Consider the following 22,869-nt stretch of genomic DNA (forward strand, 5'->3'; position numbering starts at 1 on the left):
TGAACAGCGTCTGGAGGAGGCCAGGAGGCTGGGAGGCAGCTGCCCAGCCACGCCCGGACTCCTGGCCACAGGAACGGCCAGGTGATGCGTTTATAGTTTCCAGCTGCTGACTTTGGGGGGCAGTTGGTCACACAGCCCTTGGTTACTCATCAGCTAGCATCGAGTGCCTTCTGAACATCTGTTCAAAGTCCCACTTCTCTCTCTTTTTGCGATCAGAGTAACAAAGCATTTCCTCGTATTTCCTGGATGGAAACTACCTTGGACACACTTCAGGCCCCAAAGGGCCACCTCGATCCTTGTCATCTGTGTCCTGTGCACAGGCCAAAGGGTGAGAGGCTCCGGCCACACGGTGTCTGGTGGCCCCACCTCATCGCCCCCGGAAGCTGGGAGAGGCCCGCGGGGTGTGCTGGGGAAAGGGAAGGACCTGGGAGGTGGGACCAATGAAGAAGCCCAGCAGCCCTGCCTCAGTCTCCCCACCACCGCTCAGGTGGGCGCTGCTCTGTCGGTCCCCAGCTGCCTGTCCACCTAAAGCTGAGGGCGTCACCTCCGTCCCACACACCGTGCGGGCCTCCCACCCCCGCCTGGGTTCAGCCAGGGATTAACTCCACCCTCACTGGCCACGTTGCCACGATGGTGGGAATGTCCCCCGCGCTGAGCCCCGGGCCCAATGTGCTCTCGAGGCTTCTCTGACGTGGGGTCCTGGTTCCATTTGCTCACTTTTCCATTTCACAAGTGCTCCCCTGCTCGGACCCACCTTCCACCCCGAGGGAGGGACGCGCAGGGAAACGTGTTGCTTCTACGTTTGGCTCTTCCCGGAGCCACCTGTCCTCCACCGGGAGCCCCAGGCGTCCACGCTCTCTGGCCATGCTCAGGCCCTGCGCCCCAGCACCTGCTCTGCTCTTGGTGACCCCTGTGATGGTGCCTCCCCAGAGCCTCCCGAGGAAAGGACAGGGGGCTGTTTCCTCCCACAGGTGCAGGCTGACGCGCCTTATCCACATATTCCAGTGTATTTTTAGTATTTTCCTTCTAGACTTGTAATGTTCCATCACCTTGTCTCTTACATTAGAACAATCCATTTTGTTGTCTCTCTTTCAACTTCTTTATGCCTTCTATCTTACTGAATTTTATTTAAAAAAATTTTTAATGTGTATTTATTTTTGAGAGAGAGAGAGAGAGAGAGAGAGAGAACAAGCAGGGAGGGGCAGAGAGAGGAGACACAGAATCTGAAGCAGGCTCCGGGCTCTGAGCTGTCAGCACAGAGCCCGACATGGGGCTCGAACTCACGAACTGTGAGATCATGACCTGACCATGAGCTTAACCGACGGAGCCACCCAGGCGCCCCATCTTACTGAATTTAAAAAATGCAATCAAATTTGTGTTTTCAAATAATTTTCTAGCCTTGTTGTGCAAAGGAAAGACTTCCCCTCCTTACCCTTATGTTGCATAACATTATTTTTATGGGTTTGTAAAATATGTGAATCTTTTATACATTTGAAATTAATTTTTGTGAGGCAACAAGAATTTTACTTACTTCTTTAGCCATAAAATAGCATCGATAAACATCTGAAAACATTTTCATCTCGCTGATAATCTTAAAAGCTGAAGCTGAAGTAACAAGCGAACGTTTGCTGCCTCCCTGGCGGCCTGTGTGTGTGTGTGTGTGTGTGTGTGTGTGTGTATGGCCCGAGGCCCCACCGCTTCGGCACGGCTGATGGAAAGCCAGCCTGACAACGGCCATCAGACTGTAATTTATGCATGCTTCTGACCCGGCAGTGGCACCTCCAGAAATCCGTCTACGCAAACTCTCACACGAGAATACAAAGAAGCTCATTGTGGCGTTATTGTTTATTCGAAATAAGTAAAACTGGGCCAAGTGTCTATCAAACTGGAGTTGGTTAAATAAACCACTCTACATCCATAATTTAAGGCCGCCCTGAAAACAGATGGAAATATATGTGCCTGTGTTTGCATATATAAATATTAGGCGTGCTGTAAGTGTATGCAAAATCACACGACATATTTATATGTCATATAAATTATATATATTTTGTATGTCAGACATTTATATATGAGTTGCATCTATATCAACGTGGAAAACTCTCCAAGATCATTTCTATGCACAAGTGCAAACGTTAATCGATAGAATATTGTTAATACTAGGATCCTTTTCTTGAAGCAATCATATCTGCGTATATCTCGTGCCAAGAGATTGAAAGACGGACAGTGAGATTTCCACTGATCTTTTTCCTATTTATTTTCTTACACTTTCTGCATGTGTGACTTTTTAAAAATTGCAGTGAACAAGCATTATTTTATAAATGAAAGCAGTATGGCCATTTGTCAAAGGAATCGCTCAACTGTAAACAGGAATGACAACAGACACACCACCCACTGAGCCGTGCTGGGCCCCATCGCCTTCCCAGAGGGTGCCGACCTCTGTCCGTCCATCCCTCGAGGCCACTGCTGTGGTCCCGGGCGTCTTCAAACAGAAGGTTGGGGGTGAAGCCGCCTGTGTTCGCGAGGACCATTTCTTTCGCATCCACCCCACTCCAGGCCACGTCTGCCCACGGGCCCCCGTCTATCCACGGTACCCCGTCCACGCACAGCCCGGTGATCTCGTCTGCCCTCACTGAGGCTTCCGAGGAAGAGCTGGGCCTCTGCCTTCCATGACCCTTTCCCGGCACGGGACACCGGAGGACAGGAATGGGGGACAGGCATGGTCACCAGGGTGCAGTGCGGACACCTGGGGGCTCTGGGGGTACACGGGGCATGTGGGCCTGTGCTGGGATCCAGAAGGCTTTCTGGGGAAGACGGTGACTGAGGAAAAGTGGGGGTGGACAGGTGGGTGGGATCCGGGCAGAAGCCACCTGAGCACAGCTCATCATCCAATGTGATATTCACTGAAGCCCCACCCTGTGCAGGGCTGGTGCTAAATGGCGGGGTCCTCACCCTGGGCAGGGCGCGTGTGGCCATCGGGAGCCACGGGAGATGGGGGTACAGGAGGGCGAGCGGGAGCACACAGGAGGGCTGCACGCATGCCCAGCACCGGGGCTGACCTGTGTGGGCTGCCACAGGTGAGGAGTGTCCACCTTGAGCGAAGAGGGGGAGGGTAGCACGGGGCTCCCCCAGTGTCTGGCAGGGTCCGCGAGCCCTCTGCCGGGGTCAGGAGTCAGGGTCAGCGAGCCCTCTGCCGGGGTCAGGGGTCAGGGCCAGAGACAGGGCCGTGGTCCATTTCCCCCGAAGTGCCCGTCCCAGGTGGTCCTTGCGGGCGTGAGGGCGTGTGGATGGCGGTCAGAGGAAACACAGGAGGGAGGGAGGGAGGGGTGCAGGGAGGAGGTGAGAACGGGAGCAGCGTGTTGGGAAATCCCATTAATCACATCAAGCATCGCTATTAATTACATTAAAATTAACCGGCAGTAACTCAGGCAGAAAGCATGCGCTTGGCGGCCCTGCCCATCCCCCGACAGGAGCTGCTCAGGGATCCTCCCGTCCTGTGTCCTTCCTGTCCCAGCTCATGGGCGCTGCCCGCGTGTCAGCATCCCAGCGGCCCTGGGCCCTCTCGTGGGAACCCGTGAGCTCAGGAGCCGGTCCCCTCGCTGTCCAACCAGAACGCCCCCGGACAAAGTCAGCCGGGCACGAGACGGGACAGAAACGTGCCCTCCGCCGGGACATCGGCTCCGGGGGTGCTGAGGACGGGGGCCTCCTGTCTCTGCAGCGGGGCCGCCTGGCGCCTTCCTGGGTCGGGGACGCTTGCGAGTCCTGGGCTTCTCTCTGTACCACGTGCAGGTGGAACGCCGGCTCTGCTGCCCGCCTCGCGGTCTCGTGGTCTCCGTCCTCCCGTCCCGGCCGCCCGCTCCTCTGCCCTCCGGACAAGCCGCTTGGCTGGCGCACATGAGACTTGCCCTGAGTGATTCAGTGGCGGTGGGCCGCGGCCCGAGGGCTCCTGCTCACCCCCCTCTCCCCAAGGGCTCAGCGCTCTCCGGACGTGGGCCTCGGGTCGGGTGGATCTCTGAGGATTCTGCCTGCAGTGGAGCCCATGGGAGACCCGCCCCTCGGGGCCCCACTCTCCGGGCCTCCGGGCTTGGCCCCCCACGCTCACCCCACCCTGCCCCCAGCGAGCTCGCCTGTGGGGGGCCAGGGCCCCCGTCTCCGTCTGAGCCCGGGCCTGCCTCCGGCTCTTGAGTTCGCTGGGCCTCAGCACGTCCCCGTGGGATCAGCTCCCCGAAGAGCCTTCAGGGACAGAAACAGAGCCCCCTTCCCAGGCCTCACTTAGGGGCGACCCCTGCCCACCCCCCCCACCTCCCAGCCAGTGACCTCTGCCCCTTGGCCTGGGCTGCCGGTAGGCCGTGGATCATGGCTCCCAGCGGGACCTGGACTCACCCCTGCAAATCTGCTCTCTCCTGCCCACAACGGCCTCTGTTTCCCCCCCCCCCCCTTTTATACAGACACGCAGTCACTCACTTGTGTGTTTCCCCAGTGCCTCGGACGGAACGCAAGCCCCTTAGCAAGCTGTGTTATTCTGGTCCTTTCTTCTGGAAACCCAGGGCCAGCCAGCTTCCTGGCCCCCAGCGGCCCCAGACCCCTGCCCACCCACCGCATCCCCCTGTCCGCAGGTGTGGCGTACTGAGGGGCCGGTGGGGGCTGAAGGCTACTGGCACAGCCGGCCGAGCTCTCACGGCTGCCGCAGAAGTCGCCCCCTCCAAGGGCATCCAAACCCAGAGCAGCACATCTCAGTCACGCTGGTGTGAGATGTGAGCCGGGGCTGGTCACTTCTCCCCGGCTGCTGTCACCATGGCTGCCCTCCCTGCAGGGGGGGAGGAGGCGGGGTGGGGGAGGGAGGGGACGAGCGCCATCCGCGTCCCAATCCCCCCGGACACCTGCGCACAGGGGTGGTTCCAGCCAGTGTCAACCCTGTCTTTCATGTGAACAGCACATGCACCAGCATCGCTGGTCTGAGACCCAAAGGAACACCCCAGGCCATGACTAAAACGGTGATGATCACCCACAGCCTCCCCCGAGCCGGCCCTGGCCCCTCCTGAGGGACCCGCTACAGGCAGAACCACAGGCAGGGGTGCAGACGGGGCTTCTGTGCATGTTCACACGTGCACATCGGTCTGTGCTGAGCCCCAGGCACGTGGCAGGGGCGTGGCTGGGGGAGGACACGCGAGCGAGAAGGAGCCAGCTCTGGCCACGCCAGGTGAGCGGTGATCCGGGCACTGTTCCTAACAAAGACAGTCCCCCTGGGGACTTTTCTGGCTGTCCTTAAAATAAAATCGTTCACCTCTTTAGAGGGATAAACTTACTCTCCGAATGCGGACTGTCCACGCTGCATCCGAAAAGTGAATACGCAGATACGTTTGTTGAAAACAAAGCCACGCAGAGGGATCGAGGGATGGATGGTTACACACACAGCAGGCCAGGCACACCACCCTCACCCCAGGAGAAAGGGCAGGGCCGGGTGGTAATTTCAGGCTAATCTGCGTTGGAAGAAGACAGGCATTCGACAGGATAAAAAGGTCACGCACGTTATGATGACCCAGCTTATAATCCACATCAAAGCTATTATTCATGAACAAAATGCAACGACTAAATGGCCTTGTGCCACGGAAACAGCTGGAAACCATACAGAGAGAAATCCACCCCCCACCCCCCCAGGAGGTGTGGGAGACGTCTCTCGGCCCTGAGCAGATCAAGAGGATCGACACGGGCGGGAACTTAGAATTCGAGCACAACAAAATTCATGGGAGCTACGCGTCTGTGTTGAGCGTGTATCCTGCACTCGGAATATGCGCTCCTGTGCGTACTCGGGAGACGGTCGCAGAAAGAGGCCACGCGTTGTACTGGGGGTGTCTACACATCCTCCATCCTGTGCCGATCCCTACAAGTCTGTCAATCGTACACCCCATATAGGGTGCGTATTAACTTCTTTCCAAATTACAATTATGTATATATATACATATGTATATACATACATGTATATACATACATATGTATATACATACATGTATATACGTATATATGTATATATGTATATATATACCGTCTGTCATAGGACACGGTCCCCAGGCACAGACACTGCACAAGGCCGCTCCCCCCTCTCCGCAGTGACGCGGGCACCTGCCAGGACACACACAGGCCTCCCTGTGGGGGGTTGTATCACAGACAGGAGCTCAGCAGACCCCCCAAAACCAGAAACCATGAAGACCATACGCCTACGTCACAGTTAAGACACGAGGACAAACAGGAAATCACTCGCAAAAGTAGGGCCGATCAACGAAAACAGTGTCACAATCTGAAAAAGCACTTAGAACTTGAAAAACGTTTTCTCAAACCAACACTGGGTCAAACAGAGCGACAGAGCGCAGGGGGTTTGCAGACCAGGACTGCAAATCCCCGCCCGAGAAGGCCTCCCGGAGGGCTGACGCTACGTGGGTCAAACGCGCCGCATCACAGACATGCCCATGAGGAAAAAGAGGATCAATTGGAGCGTCTGAGAATTTAGAAACAGGGCAGCAGCTTTATTTATTTGCAAAACTGAAGTGCAGCGAGCAGAAACGACAGAATCAGAGGGTAATGAATTAGGAACCCGTGTTAGAATTGATCACCAAGTCGAGGTGCTAGTTCTGTGGAAAAATCAGTAAAATAAAGAAGTCTTTTTTTTTTTTTCCAGCCAGGATAACACCACTGGAGGCCGTCGGGCACAGACGTCTGATAGAAACACCGTAAGGAGAATGCTGGGAAGGACTCCGCCTCATTCACTCAATGCTTCCGCGCTAAGAAACCTATTAATGTGACATATTAACAGGTGAACACAGAAAACCCGCATGCACCTTGCGTCACTATTTCCAACAGCGAAAACTCGGACGTGGACCAAATACCCATCAAAGGTGGGTGGGATCGATCAATCATCAGCTACAGGTACCCGTCTACACAGATTAGAGAATCCATGCGTCCCGTAGGGAGAGAACAGCAGCATGAATTTTTAAGTGGAAATAGAGAGCAGAAAGGCGGCATATTACCATCTGAGCACATGAAGCATAAATGTGGAAAAACACTCCATGTATTTATATACAAATGCATAATTTATACGTAAATTATGCATGCCTAATTCACAGCCAATTAATGCAAAACACAAGACACGATGGCCACGCGCAATTTACACATGAGCACGTGTGCTCATCCCTGGTACGTGACAGGCCTCCACAGGCTGGGAATACTAGCGAAAGCCACATTCACTGCTATGCCCGAATTCCCCGGGCGGCCCCCCGGCCCCATGCGGGGCTCGTGCCCTGACGAGCTGCCCTCCTTCCTTCCCCCGCCGTCCCAGGCCGCCCAGTGGGTGCCGAGGGTTAAGCCCCTGACATCCCCACCCCCTCACCAGTGGCCTGATGGGACAGCCTCTGAGCAGGGTGTGGCTTTCTCGGGGGGTCCGTGGTTTTGTCTGGAGGGTCAGGCCTGTGGTCTCTGCACCTGTCCCAAGGGCCGCCTGAGACCTGGCCTGAGACCCCTTGGGCCCAGAGAAGGAGGAAGATCGTCGATGGGTAGAAAGGTGCTCGTGGGGCCCCTCAGACCCTGTTTCCACCTGAGGCTGCAGCCACGTGCACATGCGAATCTACTCCTGGGTCCCCGCAGCCCCAGGGCCAGACCCCGCCCAGCTGACGACAAGGTGATGCTCACAGAAGAGGCGTCTCCCCAAAGGCTCTTTCATTTCTTTCCCTACAATGTGTCACCGCTCTGGATGACCGTCAGCAGCCCACCAGGGAGCGTCCTCCTGGGAGGTCACAGCACTCCAGGAGACTGCGGGGGCCACTGGCCACCTTTTACATTGTGGAGAATTCCAGAACAGGGCCCGCGTGGGGAGCCAGGCAGCCCTGTGGGTTGGGCATTTAGAGAAACAAGAGGCCCGTGACTCGGGCTGCCCAGCAGGGCCCCAGGGTGCGCGTGGGGAAAGAGACCCACGGGGCACCTTTGGTCAGATTCGTGGCTCTGGCCTTCCTCCCCAGGGTTCACCTTCGGCACGTGCTACCTTGAGTGCTATATGATGTTGCCGCCGGCGACCTGGCCGCCGAGGTACCTGCAAGGGTCTCTGGAGAAGCTGTTTCTTCTGCCTGGTTCCTGCACCTGCAGCCACCCCCCCCCCCCCCACACACACACACACACGCACACCTGCACAGGTGTGGCAGCTGCGAGCCCGGCCTGCCCTGTCCAGCTCAGAAGGCCCTTCTGGGCCTCCCACGGTGCCTGGCTCCAGCCGGGACCCCAGGGCACAGCTGCTCCCAACCGTTTCCTCCGGACATTCCGTTGGCCAGGGACACTCCACGATCCCCTCGGCCGAAGGCACCAGGGGGCCCGAAGGACCCCACGTGGCATCCTTGCTGCCTCAAGGCCAAGCCCAAGGCTAGCGTGAGCAGGACCGAGGCCTGCCTGGCAGAGCCGTGGCTCCGGGCACAGCCGAGGAGAGGGGAGGGTGAGCGCCGGCCTGGGGCGGGCGGAAGTCGCCACCAAGGGCAAGCAGAAACCGCGTGCAGCCAGCGGTCGTAAAACGCCCCTTAGGATCGTGATCGTTAGCACGCACACAGGAAAGCCTGAAACCCGTCCGTGCGCCGTGTCCTCCGGAGGCCAGAGGAACCGCGCTCGGAGAGGTGCTGCCGTCCATGCGAGCTGCTCCCTCACAGGCGCTGGTCGCAAACGACCTCCAGGAGCCAGGAGGCCACGTCGGGCCTCCCGTGGTCGGCCCCACCCCGCAGCCGGCTGCCCCACCCCGCAGCCGGCTGCCCTCCGGACCCCGGGCCCGCTTCCTCCCTCTCACAGCAGGCCGCCAGAACTCGGGATTTTGTGCCACGAGGTGTGTGAACGAGGACTTCTGTTTCGTGTAATTCCAAGGGCAGTGACTTCTATTTTCTCCCGCTTTAGGCCTTTCCAGTTCATGCTTCAGGGGCCTGTCCCCCCCAGCCCCCAGGGGAACCTCCCTGTGTGCGGCCATCCGGGTGTCGGGAGCTTCCGTCCTGCAGGAGGCATCTGCTCAGGGCTGCCGCTCGTGTGCACTCTGCGCCCCGCACCCTGGCGCAGACACAGACCTCTCCCTGCGTCCGCGGTCGTGGGCCCGGGCTCCGTCCTGGCTGCGGGTCTGGTCTCATGCGAAGCACCAAAAGGAAGCTGGGGGCATGCTTGGTATTTAATCGCCCCCTGGTCCACGCCAGGCAGTGCCCTGAGGCGGTCCCTGAGGCCTCCCCTGCCCCACAGCCAGGAGGTGAGCCTAACCTGTCCTCACCAGGCACCTTCTACCCCACTTCTCACAGCTACGGTGACAGGCAGTGCCTAGTACGGACCCTTCACAGAATACGTGTGGTTCGGTGACTGGGGACGAGTCCCGAACCTGCTCTCAGAGCCCCTGGCCAGGACGCTCCAGGACAGCCCTCCTGTCTTCTTTCGGGCTCGGCCCCCAGATCTGTACGGGCTCTGCCCTCGGGACTCAGGCCTTGCACAGACCCCACTCCCCGCGGCTCAGTACGTGGTGCGGCCGGCCGGGTGAGCCCTGACAGCTGGCCTCAGCCACTCGAGCCGGCTCAGCCACTCGAGCATCCCCGAGAGGGCCCCTGTGGTCCCACTCGGCCGCCCGTCCCCAGCACCCTACTCCTCAGGCCCCTGCCCCCCGCCTCCCACGGGGCCGTCGCAGAGGGCTGAGCGAGCAGCCGGCCGGCTGGGGGCCAGGTAGGTTCTCAGCACCTCGTCCCAGAGTGGAGGGTGGGGACCGCAGACAGGCTGCTGAGGTCGAGGGACAAGGGGGCAGTGAAGTCATGTAGGAGGCTCTCTGAGAACGAAGCCTCACGGCCGATGGACGCCTGGCTGTTGGGTCCACGGGCACCTAAATGTGGACCCTGGAACCGGCCGCTAATGGAGCGAGTGCTCCGGGCAGGGCAGGACTGCCTCCCCGCCCCCACCCAGACGGCCCAGCACCTGCTTCTCCAGGCCTGGACTCTGCCCACCCACAGGACTCCAGGAAGGCCGTCTTCCATCCACTCTCCTGGCCCCGCGTGCCTGTCATGGGCTATCATCCCCAGGCCTCCGAGTATTGACTACTGCTTCCTGTGCCCCCTCGAGACCCAGAGCCTGGGACGCAGCAGCACCTCCTGAATATTTACCACGAGCAGTCCGGGGCAGGTGGCTGGAGTGAGGGACCCTGTGGCCATGACCGTGACCGCTGGGAGACCCGGGGCCCCCGGGCAAGCATGAGCCGAGGGGAACAGCCTCCCGAGAGGGCAGTGTAGCTGTAGGGAAGCAGGCACACTGGGCGCGGTGCCCGGGCCAGGGGGTGACAGGGCAGCGATGTGGGTGCCTCGGTGCCAGTCCCCCTACACAGACGGGGTGGGGTGCAGATCTCAGGCCCCTTGGCAAGGTGGGACCCCAAGGGGAAGCTGAGACGACCACGGGGTCCCTAGGAGTTCCAGGCGCCAGGGACCAGGGACATTTCTCTCTCCTTCTATCGCAGGAGCCTGTGCTGGCAGAGAGGGCAGGGGAGTCTGGGGCCGGCCCACAACCTCAGGACCCCAGAAGGGGGACCAGGAAGCAGGGGCAGAGCACCCCTGGGTGGGGCCAGGCCCCCACCCGCCTGGCTGCCCTCTACAGCCCCGCCCCGTGGGCTCGGCCCTCACACTGTGACCTCTGCATGACACTCTCCTGATGGGCTGACGGGCCCTGTCCTGAGGTGCCCCTGCCGTGCCCGCCCGTCCTCTCTGCTTCCCGAGTGACAGATATGTCTCTGTTCTTGTCTCTTGCATGGCGTTTGTGGTGACCCAGCTGAAAGAGGACAGGCAAGGACTCAGCTCAGCAAGGGGGGGGCGTCCCCATCCTCCTGCTGTGGGCGGCGGGCCAGAGCCCGGGCAGGAGACTTCTCCACAGAACTAAATGTGGCTGCCACCAGGCCCAGGACGTGCCCGTGGCCGTCCCTGGGGCCAGCCGGAGGAGGGGCAGGCGACTCCTGCAGGGGCTGGTGTGGACGGGGGTGGGAGCAGGGAGGGGTGTGCCTGGAAGGGGATGTCAGGCCTGTGAGACACCTGGAGACCCGTGGGGCCACCTGGAGCCTGGCGCCGGGTCGTCCCCTCCACCCTCCCCCAGGCCAGAAATAAAATGTTCCAGCCCACTGTGGCTTTGTCTTAGATGCATCTGCTCTGCATTCTAGCTCCGTGTTGAGTAACGGTCACCAGCAGCCTTGTCCCCATTGCATTGGGGTCCTGCTCCGGGGGGTCCTGTCCTGGGGTCCTGTCCTAGTGTCCAGCCCTGGGGTCCTGTCCCGGGGCCCTGCCTGGCCAGCAGAAGGAAGCTGCTCCCGGCCCTGTGTTCAAGCACCCTGCTGCTGGCCGAGGTCTGGGGGGGCTGGCCACGGGCTCTAAGGTAGAGGAGCTTCAGTCCTTGAAACTCCAGGCCTCGCTCTGAGAATCACGGGGGAGCTCCAGGAGAGAGCCCTGGCCTGCCTCCCAGGAGGCGGCTGTGCGTGACCAGCGTGCCTCACAGGAGATAATGGCCGCGAGTCACCGGCGGGGCTCTAATGACAGACGCCCGAGGACTACCGAGAGGCGGCGGCGAATCAGAATCCAAACCCGAAGCTCTTTCCCAGACACGGTGGGTGCAGGGGGCGCGCAGAGGGCAGCAAAGGGCCCCTCGGGGGCGCTCCTCGGGCCGGGCCCCAAGTAGCTCTGAGCCTGCAGAGCCCTGGGGGCTCCTGGGGGTCCTCAGCACCTCTGCTTCCCGTCGCCTGCGTGTGACCAGCCTTAGGGGTGACCAGGGGGGCCCTGGTCACGAGGCGTGAGTCGCCTTGGTCATACTGGTACCACTGAGAAGTCAGCGGGGCACAGAGCACTGCCTGTGTCACGGTGAGAGCAAGCACGGGGCAGACACGGTGCAGACAGGCACGTCTCCCTCGGGGCCTTTTGGCCAAGTGTCCCAGAGCGTTGGGTGAGCGAGCGGGTCCCGTGGCCCAGCTCCATGCCCGGCCCCGCGCAGACGTTTCCTGGTCTTTCGACAGACGAGAGTCCACATAGCACGGGGTGCTGACCCCGCACATCCCCTAAGGAGGCTCTGGAAGCAGAGGGCTGCCTGTCTTTACTCGCTGCATCCAGCTCCCATGTCCCCTTATCCACAGGCCGGTCATGGCCGGCTCAGCCCTGGGAACCAGGGCCTGTCCCTGCGCCGGTCCCCACCCTGCCCCGGCCCTTAGCCTCCGGACACAGCAGCAGTGCTCCCCCCTGACCCCCCTGCAGGGACACAGAGAGGCCGGCTGGTCCCCAGCCTCGGCCCCCGGAAGGGCCGCCAGCAAGCAGCCTCCAGGCACGGCTGTCTTCTTCCTGTGGCTCAGACCCCTGCCCCAGCCCCCTAGCCTGTGCTGGCCTCCCCCTCATGCCATTCCTCCCCCTCCCCCGCCCCCAGCACCGCATCCCAGCCCCAGTAGCCAGACGAGCGGCCGGGGGTCAGGCGCAGAAACCTCGAGCCGACGCGGGGTGTGGGCACCTCGTGTGGACGCATCCAGTCCCCCCATGTGAATACCCACGTGAATAACGGTGACACCAGCGCCAGCCTACGGCTGTCGGGGGAGCTGCTGACATGCCAGCACGTCCTAAGGAGTCCCGGTACCTCGGCCATTACGTGGGGCCGTGCTGTGGCCGGTCGGGTTTGGGCTGGGGCGTCTGGCTACGCACCGGGTGCCAGGCCTCGGGTACTTCTCAGGCAGGGACCCAAGAACGCACCAGAGGCAAAGCAGCGAGTCACGTCCGTGGGCGCTGATGCCGTGGGAACAAGACCAGGGCGGGGAGTCCAGCCGGGGCTGCCCTGGCCCTCGAGGAGGAAGCACAGCCCTGGCCTGCAGCCGCCTGCTCGGGGAGGAGCCTCAGTCTGCTGGACCTGCCGGCGTGGCCCTGAGCACAGGCTGGCGGCCGGGAGCAGCGTCCCGGAGCGGCAAAGCCCCTGCCCACGTCCCCGTCAGCCCAGGCGGGAAGGAAAAGCCCCCGGCAGAGAAGACGTGACATGGTCCACCTGCCTCTGGCCCCGGTGTCAGAGCCGCTCCCCCACCGGACAGGGCTGGGGCCGCTCGCTCCCTGAGGCGGGGCCCTTACTGAGCAAAGGAAGCCAGCGCCCTCTCCATAGGAGGCTTGCGGGGTCCTCGCGGCCTCATCAGCCCTCCACGCAGAGCCCTCCCTGGCTCCCCATCCCTCCTGGCCGTCAGGACAGAACACCACACACGGGGGGCTCACACGACACACACTCGTCTCTCAGTCTGGGACCGCAAGGCCAAGGCGGCGGAAGATTCTGTTCCTGGTGAGAGCTCACTGCATCCTCTTGTGGTGGGGAGGGAGGGGGGGGGGGAGAAAGGGACAGAGAGGGAGACAGAGGGAGAGGGAGAGAAGGAGAGAGAGAGGAAGGAGAGGGGACAGGGGAGAGGGGGAGAGAGACGGGGCAGAGAGAGAGAGAGAGAGAGGGAGAGAGAGAAGGGGGGGAGACGGTGGGGGGAGAGAAAGAGAGAGATCAAGCCTTCTGTGTCTCTTCTTACAAGGCCACCCACCCCACCACGGGGGCCCCACCCTCATGACCTCATGGAACTCTAATCACCTCCCAAGGTCCCCACCTCCTAATGCCATCGCTTTGAGGTTAGGGTTTCAGTACACGAATGGGGGGCGCGGTGCACGTGGGGTCCACACCGCCAGTCACCAGCCATCCTATTGGGACGGTCTCTGTGGCCCCTGGGGAGGCAGCCGGGCTCCTCTCTGGAGGGCATCGCTCTTTCCCGCTCGCACAGGACCCCATGTCTCCCAGGCAGGGGCCGCCGGCAGCTACCTTGAGCGACGTGCTCTGAAGGACAGGCGGGCGGGCCCCGCACAGCAGGCTGGGGACGGCCAGGACATCCGTGCAGCCTGACTCCGTCTGGACGGCCGCCCCGGCCTGTCAGGAGCTTGATCCTCCTGTCACGAGCCTGTGCTAATGAGGGCTCAGCAGGAGGGAGCCTGGCCCGCAGCCTCTTCTGAGCATGACCCGTGGCAGCGAGGGGCCGTCTGTTCTTGGACAGCCTGTGGCACTTCAGGACCTCGGGAAAGGAGTCAGAATTCCCACGGGCGTCGTCACACCGTCTGAAGATCCTACCAGATCTCGCGAACGCAGGAAATGCTGCAGGCACAGTGTGTGGCCCTCGGGATGGAGGTGACACTAGAGGGGAGACCCCACGGCTGTGCTGGACCGGGCCGCAAAGGAGGGGCCGGGGACACCCGCCCTGGGCTGGGGACCTTTCCTCCTCTTCCCACAGCTGTTGGTCCCTGGGCTGCAGGGGTGCGGGACGGGCGCCCCTCACAGGGTCGTCCCTGGGTCTGTGGAGGGCGGCAGGCGCGGGCTGGCCCCACAAGACCCCCCCTGTTCTCCAGCCAGGGTGGCCACAGACCACATCTCCGCCAGCCCGTAGGGGCCACCCTGTGCGCAGGGCTGAGTCTGCATTCAGACCCGGGAAGGAAGGAAGTGCCCCCCGACCGGTCAGCGGTGCCTGGCGGGGGCCCAGACACAGGACAGGGACAGGTGTTTGTCTTTGCCCAGAACGACCTGTCGTTAGACCCGACGGCACCTCTGAGACCCCTCGGCCCCCCGTGTCGGGTGCACCTGTCAATGGGTGTCCCTGACTCAGCAGCGTGGTCGTGGTGGGGCGCCCAAGGGGCCCGGCGGGTGGCTTCCACAGGTGTGTGCACTTGCCCTGAGGGCGAGGGCACCACGAGGGATGCGAGACAGCGGGGACGGTCCTCTGTGGTTCCCCACGTGGCGAGCACTTCGGGCCCTTCTCGTCACGCTCAAAGACAACGCCTCGGAGAAGGCTTGCGGCTTATCTCCCCCTTTCTTCAGGCGGACTTCCGAGTTCTTGATCAAAACCAGATGGTCACGGCCATCAGCAGTGTCCCTACTGAAACAGAAGCGGGGTTGTAGGAAGCCACAGGCTCCTTGGGGACCCCAGCCCAGGTCGGAACGTTTGCTGCCAGCCTTTCCTCTCTGTCCCACCAGAATCCGTGACAGTAACCCACCGGCCCAAGCTGCTTCCACCTCCGTGGACAGAGAAGCCCCACAGGGCAAGTGAACCCGTCCTCCCTCTTGGACAAACTCCTCCCTTGGCAAACCACACAAAATGAGATGCAGGCTGTCACCGGGTTTTTTTTAAAGATTTTTTAAAATGTTTCTTTATTTTTGAGAGAGAGACAGAGCATGAGCGGGGCAGGGGCAGAGAGGGAGACACTGAATCTGAAGCAGGCTCCAGGCTCCGAGCTGTCGGCACAGAGCCCGACGCGGGGGCTTGAACCCACGAACCACAAGATCATGGCCTGAACAAAAGTCAGACGCTCCACCAACTGAGCCACATAGGCACCCAGAAATCAGTGCTTTGGGTTTTTTTTTTTTAATTTTTTAAATGTTTATTTATTTTTTAGAGAGAGAAACAGAAAAGTCGGGGGAGGGGCAGAGAGAGAGGGAGACACAGAATCAGAAGCAGGCTCCAGGCTCCCGGCTCCCAGCTGTCAGCACAGAGCCCGACGCGGGGCTCGAACTCACGAACCGCGAGATCATGACCTGAGCCAAAGTCGGTCACTTAACCGACCGAGCCACCCAGGTCCCCTAGATTCTTTTAACCCTAGAAAAACAAACAATGTTGGCATCGGGGTCCTCTCGCTCTGCCCCCCATACTGTCGCAGGAATTAGCACCTCACCACTGCTTTCTCGTGGGGGGGCCACACGCTGTTCCCCCAGCCAGCAGCTGGCGGGCTTGGGTTGTTTCTACTTCTTGGCCATTGTGAACACGCTGTAAAGCCCCGTGTGCGAGCGTTCAGGTGAACGTGTGGTTTCTCTTGGGCCTGAACTAGAACCAGGGCGGCTGGATCACAGGGCGGCTGAGTCTCATCACATCAAGACTCTCCGATTATTTCCCGCAGTTCTGGCACAGTTTTGTGCCCCACCCGCCGCACGGGAAGGGGCCGATCCCCACCGACACGTGTCATCATCCAACGTTGGCGTCCGGCCATCCCCGTGGGCGTGACGTGGAAAACCGGTTTCTGCAGGTGCCTTTCCCTGTAGGGACCCAGGTCACATGCCGTGCTCTCGGGCGGCCGGAGCCCCTGCAGCGGGGACGGACTTGGCCTCCCCGGAGGCAGTCTGTCAGCGAGGGATCACGAGGAAGTAAGTGCCCATGTTCAGCCCGCCGTTTTTATTCAGATGAGCGATGGTGCCCATGGCAGCTTTCTTCGCGCCTCCCCGTACGGCCAAGGCAGCACCCTCCCTGGCACCCCTTTCTCCATGACGCGGTCTTCACCAGCCCGTGTGGTGTGCACACAGTAGGTCCTCTGTAAACGCCAAGCGCAAAGAGCAGGAACATGAACTGCTTTGACCTCTCCCTGCAACAAAGCAGGTGAAAAGATGGGGTTTTGCTGTTCTTTCGTAAGAATCCTCGAAATGCCAAAAGTAAAATGATACAGAAGTTTATGAAGAGAAAGGGAGCAATCTCGGGTCCCGACCTCCCGCCCTTCTCTCCGGGGAGACCCAAACTTTCCGTCTTGTTGCTAATCTTTGTTCCCCTTTCTCTGTGCTCGTAAAAAGTGGACACACATTTCCCCGTATGGGTTTTGCTTTTTGTCAAAACGGAATCATTCTGAGCACTTTGCTGTAAAGACGCTTCTAAAACGTTCGAATTCTCTCTATGTGAAGGACCGCTGCCTTTCGAAGTCCGGAGCCGTCGCTGCCTGCGGCACGTAAAAGTAAGCAAGGGGGGATTCAGATTCCAGAATAGAAGGGATGCCTTTACCTGCTGTGAGCCCAGCCCGTCCCTGTCCCGCCGCTCGGACAGCTGAGGAATAAGCTTCAAACCATGGCTGCAAATGCCTTTCCGACAACTCGGTGCTCAGTTCTGCTCCAGACGTGGTCCTGCGTTTCCCAGCTGAGATTCCCGGGACAACCTCGCAAGTTACAGGACCTGCGCAGGCGGGGCTTGCTGAGGCTGAGCTGGAGAAAGGTGGCCACCCGCTGCCGAGTCCCCCCCCCCCCACCCTGCTCCCCCACGTCAGTGCTCAGGGCTCTAGGCTGTAGCTGTTGAGCCGCCTTGCAGCCAACGCTGGGATCCTGACTGCCGGAGGGCCGTGTCATGGAGAGCAGGAAGGCCATCGGGGGTCACCCGGACGCTCCACTCCCCTCCTAGAGGGCAGAGGGGTCTCCGAGCCCACAGAGACTTGGTGAGGCCCAACATGCCAGGCTCCTCCCCTCCAGACCCTGCCCCCCGCTGTTCCCTTTGGATCCTTGCAAGCGTTTGCAAGTCAAGACGGCTTCATCTCGCAACTCCAATGGCTGGCAGAGACTAGGAGGTCGGCAGTGGCCGCCGACGGCTGGCGGTGGTTGGCGATGACCCACCGCGTTCCCCAGCAGGGGGTGCCCATCGGGATGAGGGCACAGGCGCAATGGACCCTTGGGATTGTGAGTTTCTCTCTGCAGGGCCGTGAAGAACCTTGCTTTGGATGGAGGCTGAACAAGGCCCTGGCGGGTGACCTGTGGAGGTAACCGCCTGAAACGACCCAAACCCCATCCCCGGAGAACCGACGGCGGCGGTGACCCTGCCGCGCCGGGCTGGGTGGTAGAGGTGGCTCGTTCTCCCTAACGGCCTGACGGAGGAGGCTGGGGGAGTCTTTGCATCCTCTGGCCTCCGGCTCCCCCACAGCACCTGCCGGCCTACCCGCCCCCCGCCCCGGGGTGTGGTTCCGGAGGGGTGGACAGCCCGGGCAGGCTCCAGGGGAGCGTCCTGCTTCCCAGACGGACCATTTCCCATGGGGGGAGGAGCAAGGTCAGGCCACCGCAGGACAGACGGAGCCTCTGAGGCTCTGCACACACTTCACGGCAGGTATCAGCAGACAAGCAGGCCCTCCCTGGGCCACAAAGCCCAAGCCCGTGTGGCTGGACGGCAGGCCTGACCCTGAGTGGCCACCTGCGGGGCTGAGACCCGCAGCACAGGCGGTTGGGTGGGAGGGGGGTCGAGGGGATGCCAGGGTGCACACCCCATGCAGCTCCCGCGTGGGCCAAGAGCAGACAGGGCAGCGGCCGCAGCAGCTTCTGAGGCCTTGGCCGGGGCCCCCACGGCACTGGGATTCTGACAACCGTGTGCGGGCACCAGCTGTGAACCTGCTGACCCTGCAGGGGCAGTTCCCGGGGCTGCGGGTGAGGCAGGGGGCGAGGTGGGAGAGCCCAGGGAGGACTCCTAGCCCTTCCCTAAGCCCCACAGACGGCCCCGGCCAAACAGATTGCTGCTGGACAGAGCCTGCGGCCAAGCACAGTGGGCGGCGGAGGCACAACAGCAGGCCGCACCACCGGATGTGTGCCGATGGGGGGGAGGAGGGAGGGAGGTGGTTGTGGGCGTAGGGAGGACCTGCCCAGAATGGGGAGCTGCATCACAGGAACTGCTCAGATGGGAGGGGCATTACAGGACCTGCTCAGATGGGGGGGGGCATCACAGGACCTGCTCAGATGGGGGGGGCATCACAGGCCCTGCTCAGATGGGGGGCATCACAGGCCCTGCCCAGATGGGGGGACATCACAGGACCTGCCCAGATTGGGGAGGCATCACAGGACCTGCTCAGATGGGGGTGAAGGCAGGGTGGGGGCTCAGGTAGATGAGCTGAGTGTCATCACGGGAGGCTGAACCCCCTTTGTGAGGGACAGGCCCCAAGTCTGAGGTCAACGTGAGTCAAATTTCGCAACCCTTACAAGTTCCCCCATAGATCATGATGCCCGGGAAAGGCAGGAGGCAGGCAAGGACCCATAGGAAGGCTCAGGGAATAGAGAGGGACTGTTCCCCGAGAGGATGGGGCCAAGGGGTCTCAGCCGGACAGTTGGATCTCTGCAGCCCGTCCGTTCCCTAAGCAGTGCGCACCTGCCCCTTCCAACCTGCTACAGGCACAAGAACCAGATGAAGGGGCTGTTCTGCAGGGTGCCGTGGCCTCAGACGTCCCTGGGCAAGAGGCAGTGGCCCTGAGAGCCTCTGCAGGTCCCCTGCAGGACCACCACACAGAGTTGCATCACTGAGGCCAGCCGTGCCCTCCAAGGTAGCTTCATTCGGCTTTACAGGGGAGGCTGTGGGCGCCCAGGGTTGTCGGATTAGCCCAAGGCCCCACGTCTAGGAAGGGGAGAACCATAGGGACCATCACAGGCCCGTGTAGGGAGGACCTAATTCAGGGCCTGTGGGTAAAGAATCCTCCAGCCAGGGGTGCTGGTCCTGACCCAGATCCTGAGCTGTGTCTCCAGACAGGGAGCCCCCAAGTTTCCCCAAGGTTGCTGCAGACACGGGCAAGGGCTCGCCCCCACCCCTCAGAGGTTCCCGGCCTGTAGAGGGAGGCGGGCTGGGTGGTCAGCTGCGGAGGGGGTGAGAGCTGGGGGCACGGGCGGCAGGGGCTGGCGCTCCTGTGAGGCCCCCGCAGCGGCCCCACCCCCGGCACCAGATGGTTCTGGCCACGGCTGACTTCTCCCGGAAGAGCTGACACCTGTCAAGGGGGCTTGTCAGGGAGAAGAGCTGCAGGGGTGGGGGAGGAGGCCAGCCAGGGTTGAGGCGAGACGGGACACCTGACCTTCCCTGTGTCTCTGCGGAGCAGAGCTGGGAAGTCACCTCATCTACAAACAGATGACTTCGGGGAAAATATTTTTGTCCATTATGAAAGTCATGCATATTTATTATTGAATAAATAGATAAAACAGAAAAATTTTCAAAAGAAAATACCTGTCGACCTTAATCCCACCTCCTAGTGATAATTTTTTCGTGTTCTATTTCCTCATCGTGCTGTGTATGCATTTTTTTTGTTTGTTTTTTTCACAAAGCTGAAATAATTAAAATCACTTAGCGAGGATTAAACAGAGCCACTCGACAATGAATCGTCTGTGCCCACCCTCCGCCCTCCTGGGGCCACACGGAGCTCTCCACTCACGGCCCCTGGGCCCTGAGGGTCGTGTGCTTCGACATCTAGATCTCTCCCCCAGAATCCATCTGGGACTTTGTAGCCAGAAGCCAGGGTCTGGAAGGTCTCCAGGCTCGGAGGGTCTCCCTCTCGGTGAACGGGGTCCCTCCTTCAACAGACCCCGTTCCACTTATGCTTCTGGGGGCCCAAGAACAGAGGCTTTGAGAGTCCCATCGAGTTCCACGGGGCAGGGGGTTGGGAGGGAGGAGGGTGGTCAGAGGGAGAGCTGGGAAGCAGGCCTGGTTCCTGGCAGGGGCGGGGGGGGGGGGGGAATCTAGGATTCTGTTGCTTGGTCCCGGGGCAGGGGACACAGGAGGAGGACCAGTCTTTGAGGAGATGCCAGTCACAAGGGGGGACCATGTTTAGATGCCTGTGAACCGTCCAGGCAGAAACGTAGCAGGCGGCCAGACAGAGCGGCCCAGACGGCGCTCGGGGGGACGGCCAGACATGGGAACACGTGCCCACCGACGGCAATGGAGGCCACAAGCCCTCCGAGGACACGGCCCCGCCGCTCAGGGGGTGTGTGAGGTGAGCAGACAGGAAGAGGCGTGTCCGGAGGAAGGGAGGCCCGTGGAGGAGAGGCCGCATCGGAGGGAAGATCTGCTGTGATTTTCAACATTTTCAAAAGCTCGAGGGCGCAGCAGAGTCAGGGGTGAAGAGTCGCGTGAGTATTTGTTCATTTGTAGATGAAACTATAAAACCTGCCCCAGAGAAAAACAGCAGGTCAGATGTAACAGACCCACACGCGCACCCGGGTTCAGAGTGTGCTCTCCTTAGCAAGACATCAAGTGGCGCGGTTGTCCTCACACGACCGCAGGGCGCGTCTCTATACTTGTTTTTCTTTCTAATTTTTTTTAACGTTTATTTTTTGAGAGAGAGACAGACAGACAGACAGAGGGCGAGTGGGTTAGGGGCAGAGAGAGAGGGAGACACAGAATCCGAAGCAGCTCCAGGCTCCGAGCTGTCGGCACAGAGCCCGACGCGGGGCTCGAACCCACGGACCGCGAGATCACGACCTGAGCCGAAGTCGGACGCTCGACCGACTGAGCCCCCCAGGCGCCCCTCTGTGATCGGTCCGTTACACCTGCGTGTGGACAAGGAAGGGGAAAAAAGCTAAGAGGCAGGGGTGGGTGCTGTTCCGGGTGATTCACGGTGCCCGACGCGGGACGTATCTGGCATCCGGTGGGGACGTGGTTTTATGTGCTCTGCTCTGGACCCCGTGCGCCCCTCTTCCGAGGACCCCTGCTTATCTGCCCAGGACAGCTGTGTGCACCATCTGCACACACACGTCCCTCCCTCCGGGGCTCCTGCTGAGCATGTGTGAAACCCTCTCGACGTTGTCCCAGCCCTGAGACTGTAGCCTTTTCCTCTGTCCCGTGCTCCTTCTCGCTTGTGTCCTGCGTAACTCATTGAATTTGTTGCGGCCATCCGCTCAGGCCGCCACAATAAGGTACCACTGACCGCAGCTTAAAGGGCAGAAATTAATCGTGTCTCTATCCTGGAGGTAGGACTCTGGAGGCTGACACACCAGGGCTCTCCTAATAAGGACACTAGTCATACGGGGCCAGGACCGGAGAAGGGGCCAGCAGGAGCCCGCGTGCTGGCTCGGCGGGGTTGGCCGGTGGCCTCCAGCAGGGCCCCAAAGGAGACGTCCCGGGAGTCCCCGTGGAAGGGCCGGCCTCCTCGGGAAGAGCCTCGTGCTCCCAGACACCCCCGGCCGCTCTGCCTGCCATCCCAGCGAGGCGGCCTCCAAAGGACGAGGTGATGCCCTCGGCACTCAGGAGAGGAGGAGGACGCTCCAGGACAGCCGTGCGCTCAGTCCCCCCGTTACATCGGAGCCTTCCGGGAGGCGGATGAGGGCCGGGCGCGCAGAGGGGCTCCCGGCGTCCTCTGCTGCCCGGAGAGGGCGGGTGAACAGTCGCGTTCCCGGCTCCGACGGGGAAAGGGCGAGCAGCCGAGGGACCGGGACGGAGACCCGGCTCTGCAGACACGTGAGCCGGCCACGCATCCAACGGGAGCCAGTGAGGACAAGGGCACCTCCCGGGTGCCACGCACAGTCCCGGCCAGGTTCACGGTTGAACAAAACAGAGAGCTCTGCCCTGGAGGAGCTCACCGGGCTCCCGGGGAGCCAGAGACCTCGGGGCGTGTCGCCGGCCCAGGCCAACGGTCCTTCCCTGGGAGCCACCCGCCTGGGGTTCCGTGGCAGCCGCTGCAGGAAGCCGAAGTGTGGGCAGCCAGGTGGCCGTCCCACAGGGGAGGCCGGCCTCCACCCCCGGGTGCCTGGGGCCCCACACAGACCCACGGTCCCCTCCCGTGGCTTACGCCTCGCGTGGCAGACAGCACACTTCGCGCCCGTCACGTGGCCGTGTCTGGGGGTCCTCACATTGCTTTCTGGGAAGATCAGACAGACACAGACGGCCCTTGAAGGCCGGCGGATCCTTGAGCGACGAGCTGGTAAGGAGAGGGCGGGAGAGGACAGGAGTGGAGAAGGGCCCCGGGTGGCCCGGCAGCTCCCCCCACCCCAGTGTACCTGCAGCAGGAGCCCCGGTCACAGAAAACCAGGCGTGTTTCCCTGCCTGACTGCGGTCCCCAGGGGGCCCCGTCTGCTCAGCCACTGGAGCCCTCGTCCTCGGCCAGGGCCTTCAGAACTTACACCTAATGGCCCCGCTTACACCTGCTTGCCGATCCCAGGGACGTGATCTGAGGGACGCCGGTCCGTCTGAGCGGTGTCCCTGGGAAGCCGCGAGCCTCAGCGCGCCCCCGGGGCCTCGGGGCCGCGTCTCTGTCCACGTCTGCCGAGCGACCTCTGCCGAGCGACCTCTGGGTTTGTGACCAGCGGCCCCGTTTGCCTGGCACACACATGGGCTCTGGTGCAGAG

Source organism: Prionailurus viverrinus, unplaced genomic scaffold, assembly GCF_022837055.1.
Source record: "Prionailurus viverrinus isolate Anna unplaced genomic scaffold, UM_Priviv_1.0 scaffold_39, whole genome shotgun sequence".
NCBI lineage: Eukaryota > Metazoa > Chordata > Mammalia > Carnivora > Felidae > Prionailurus > Prionailurus viverrinus.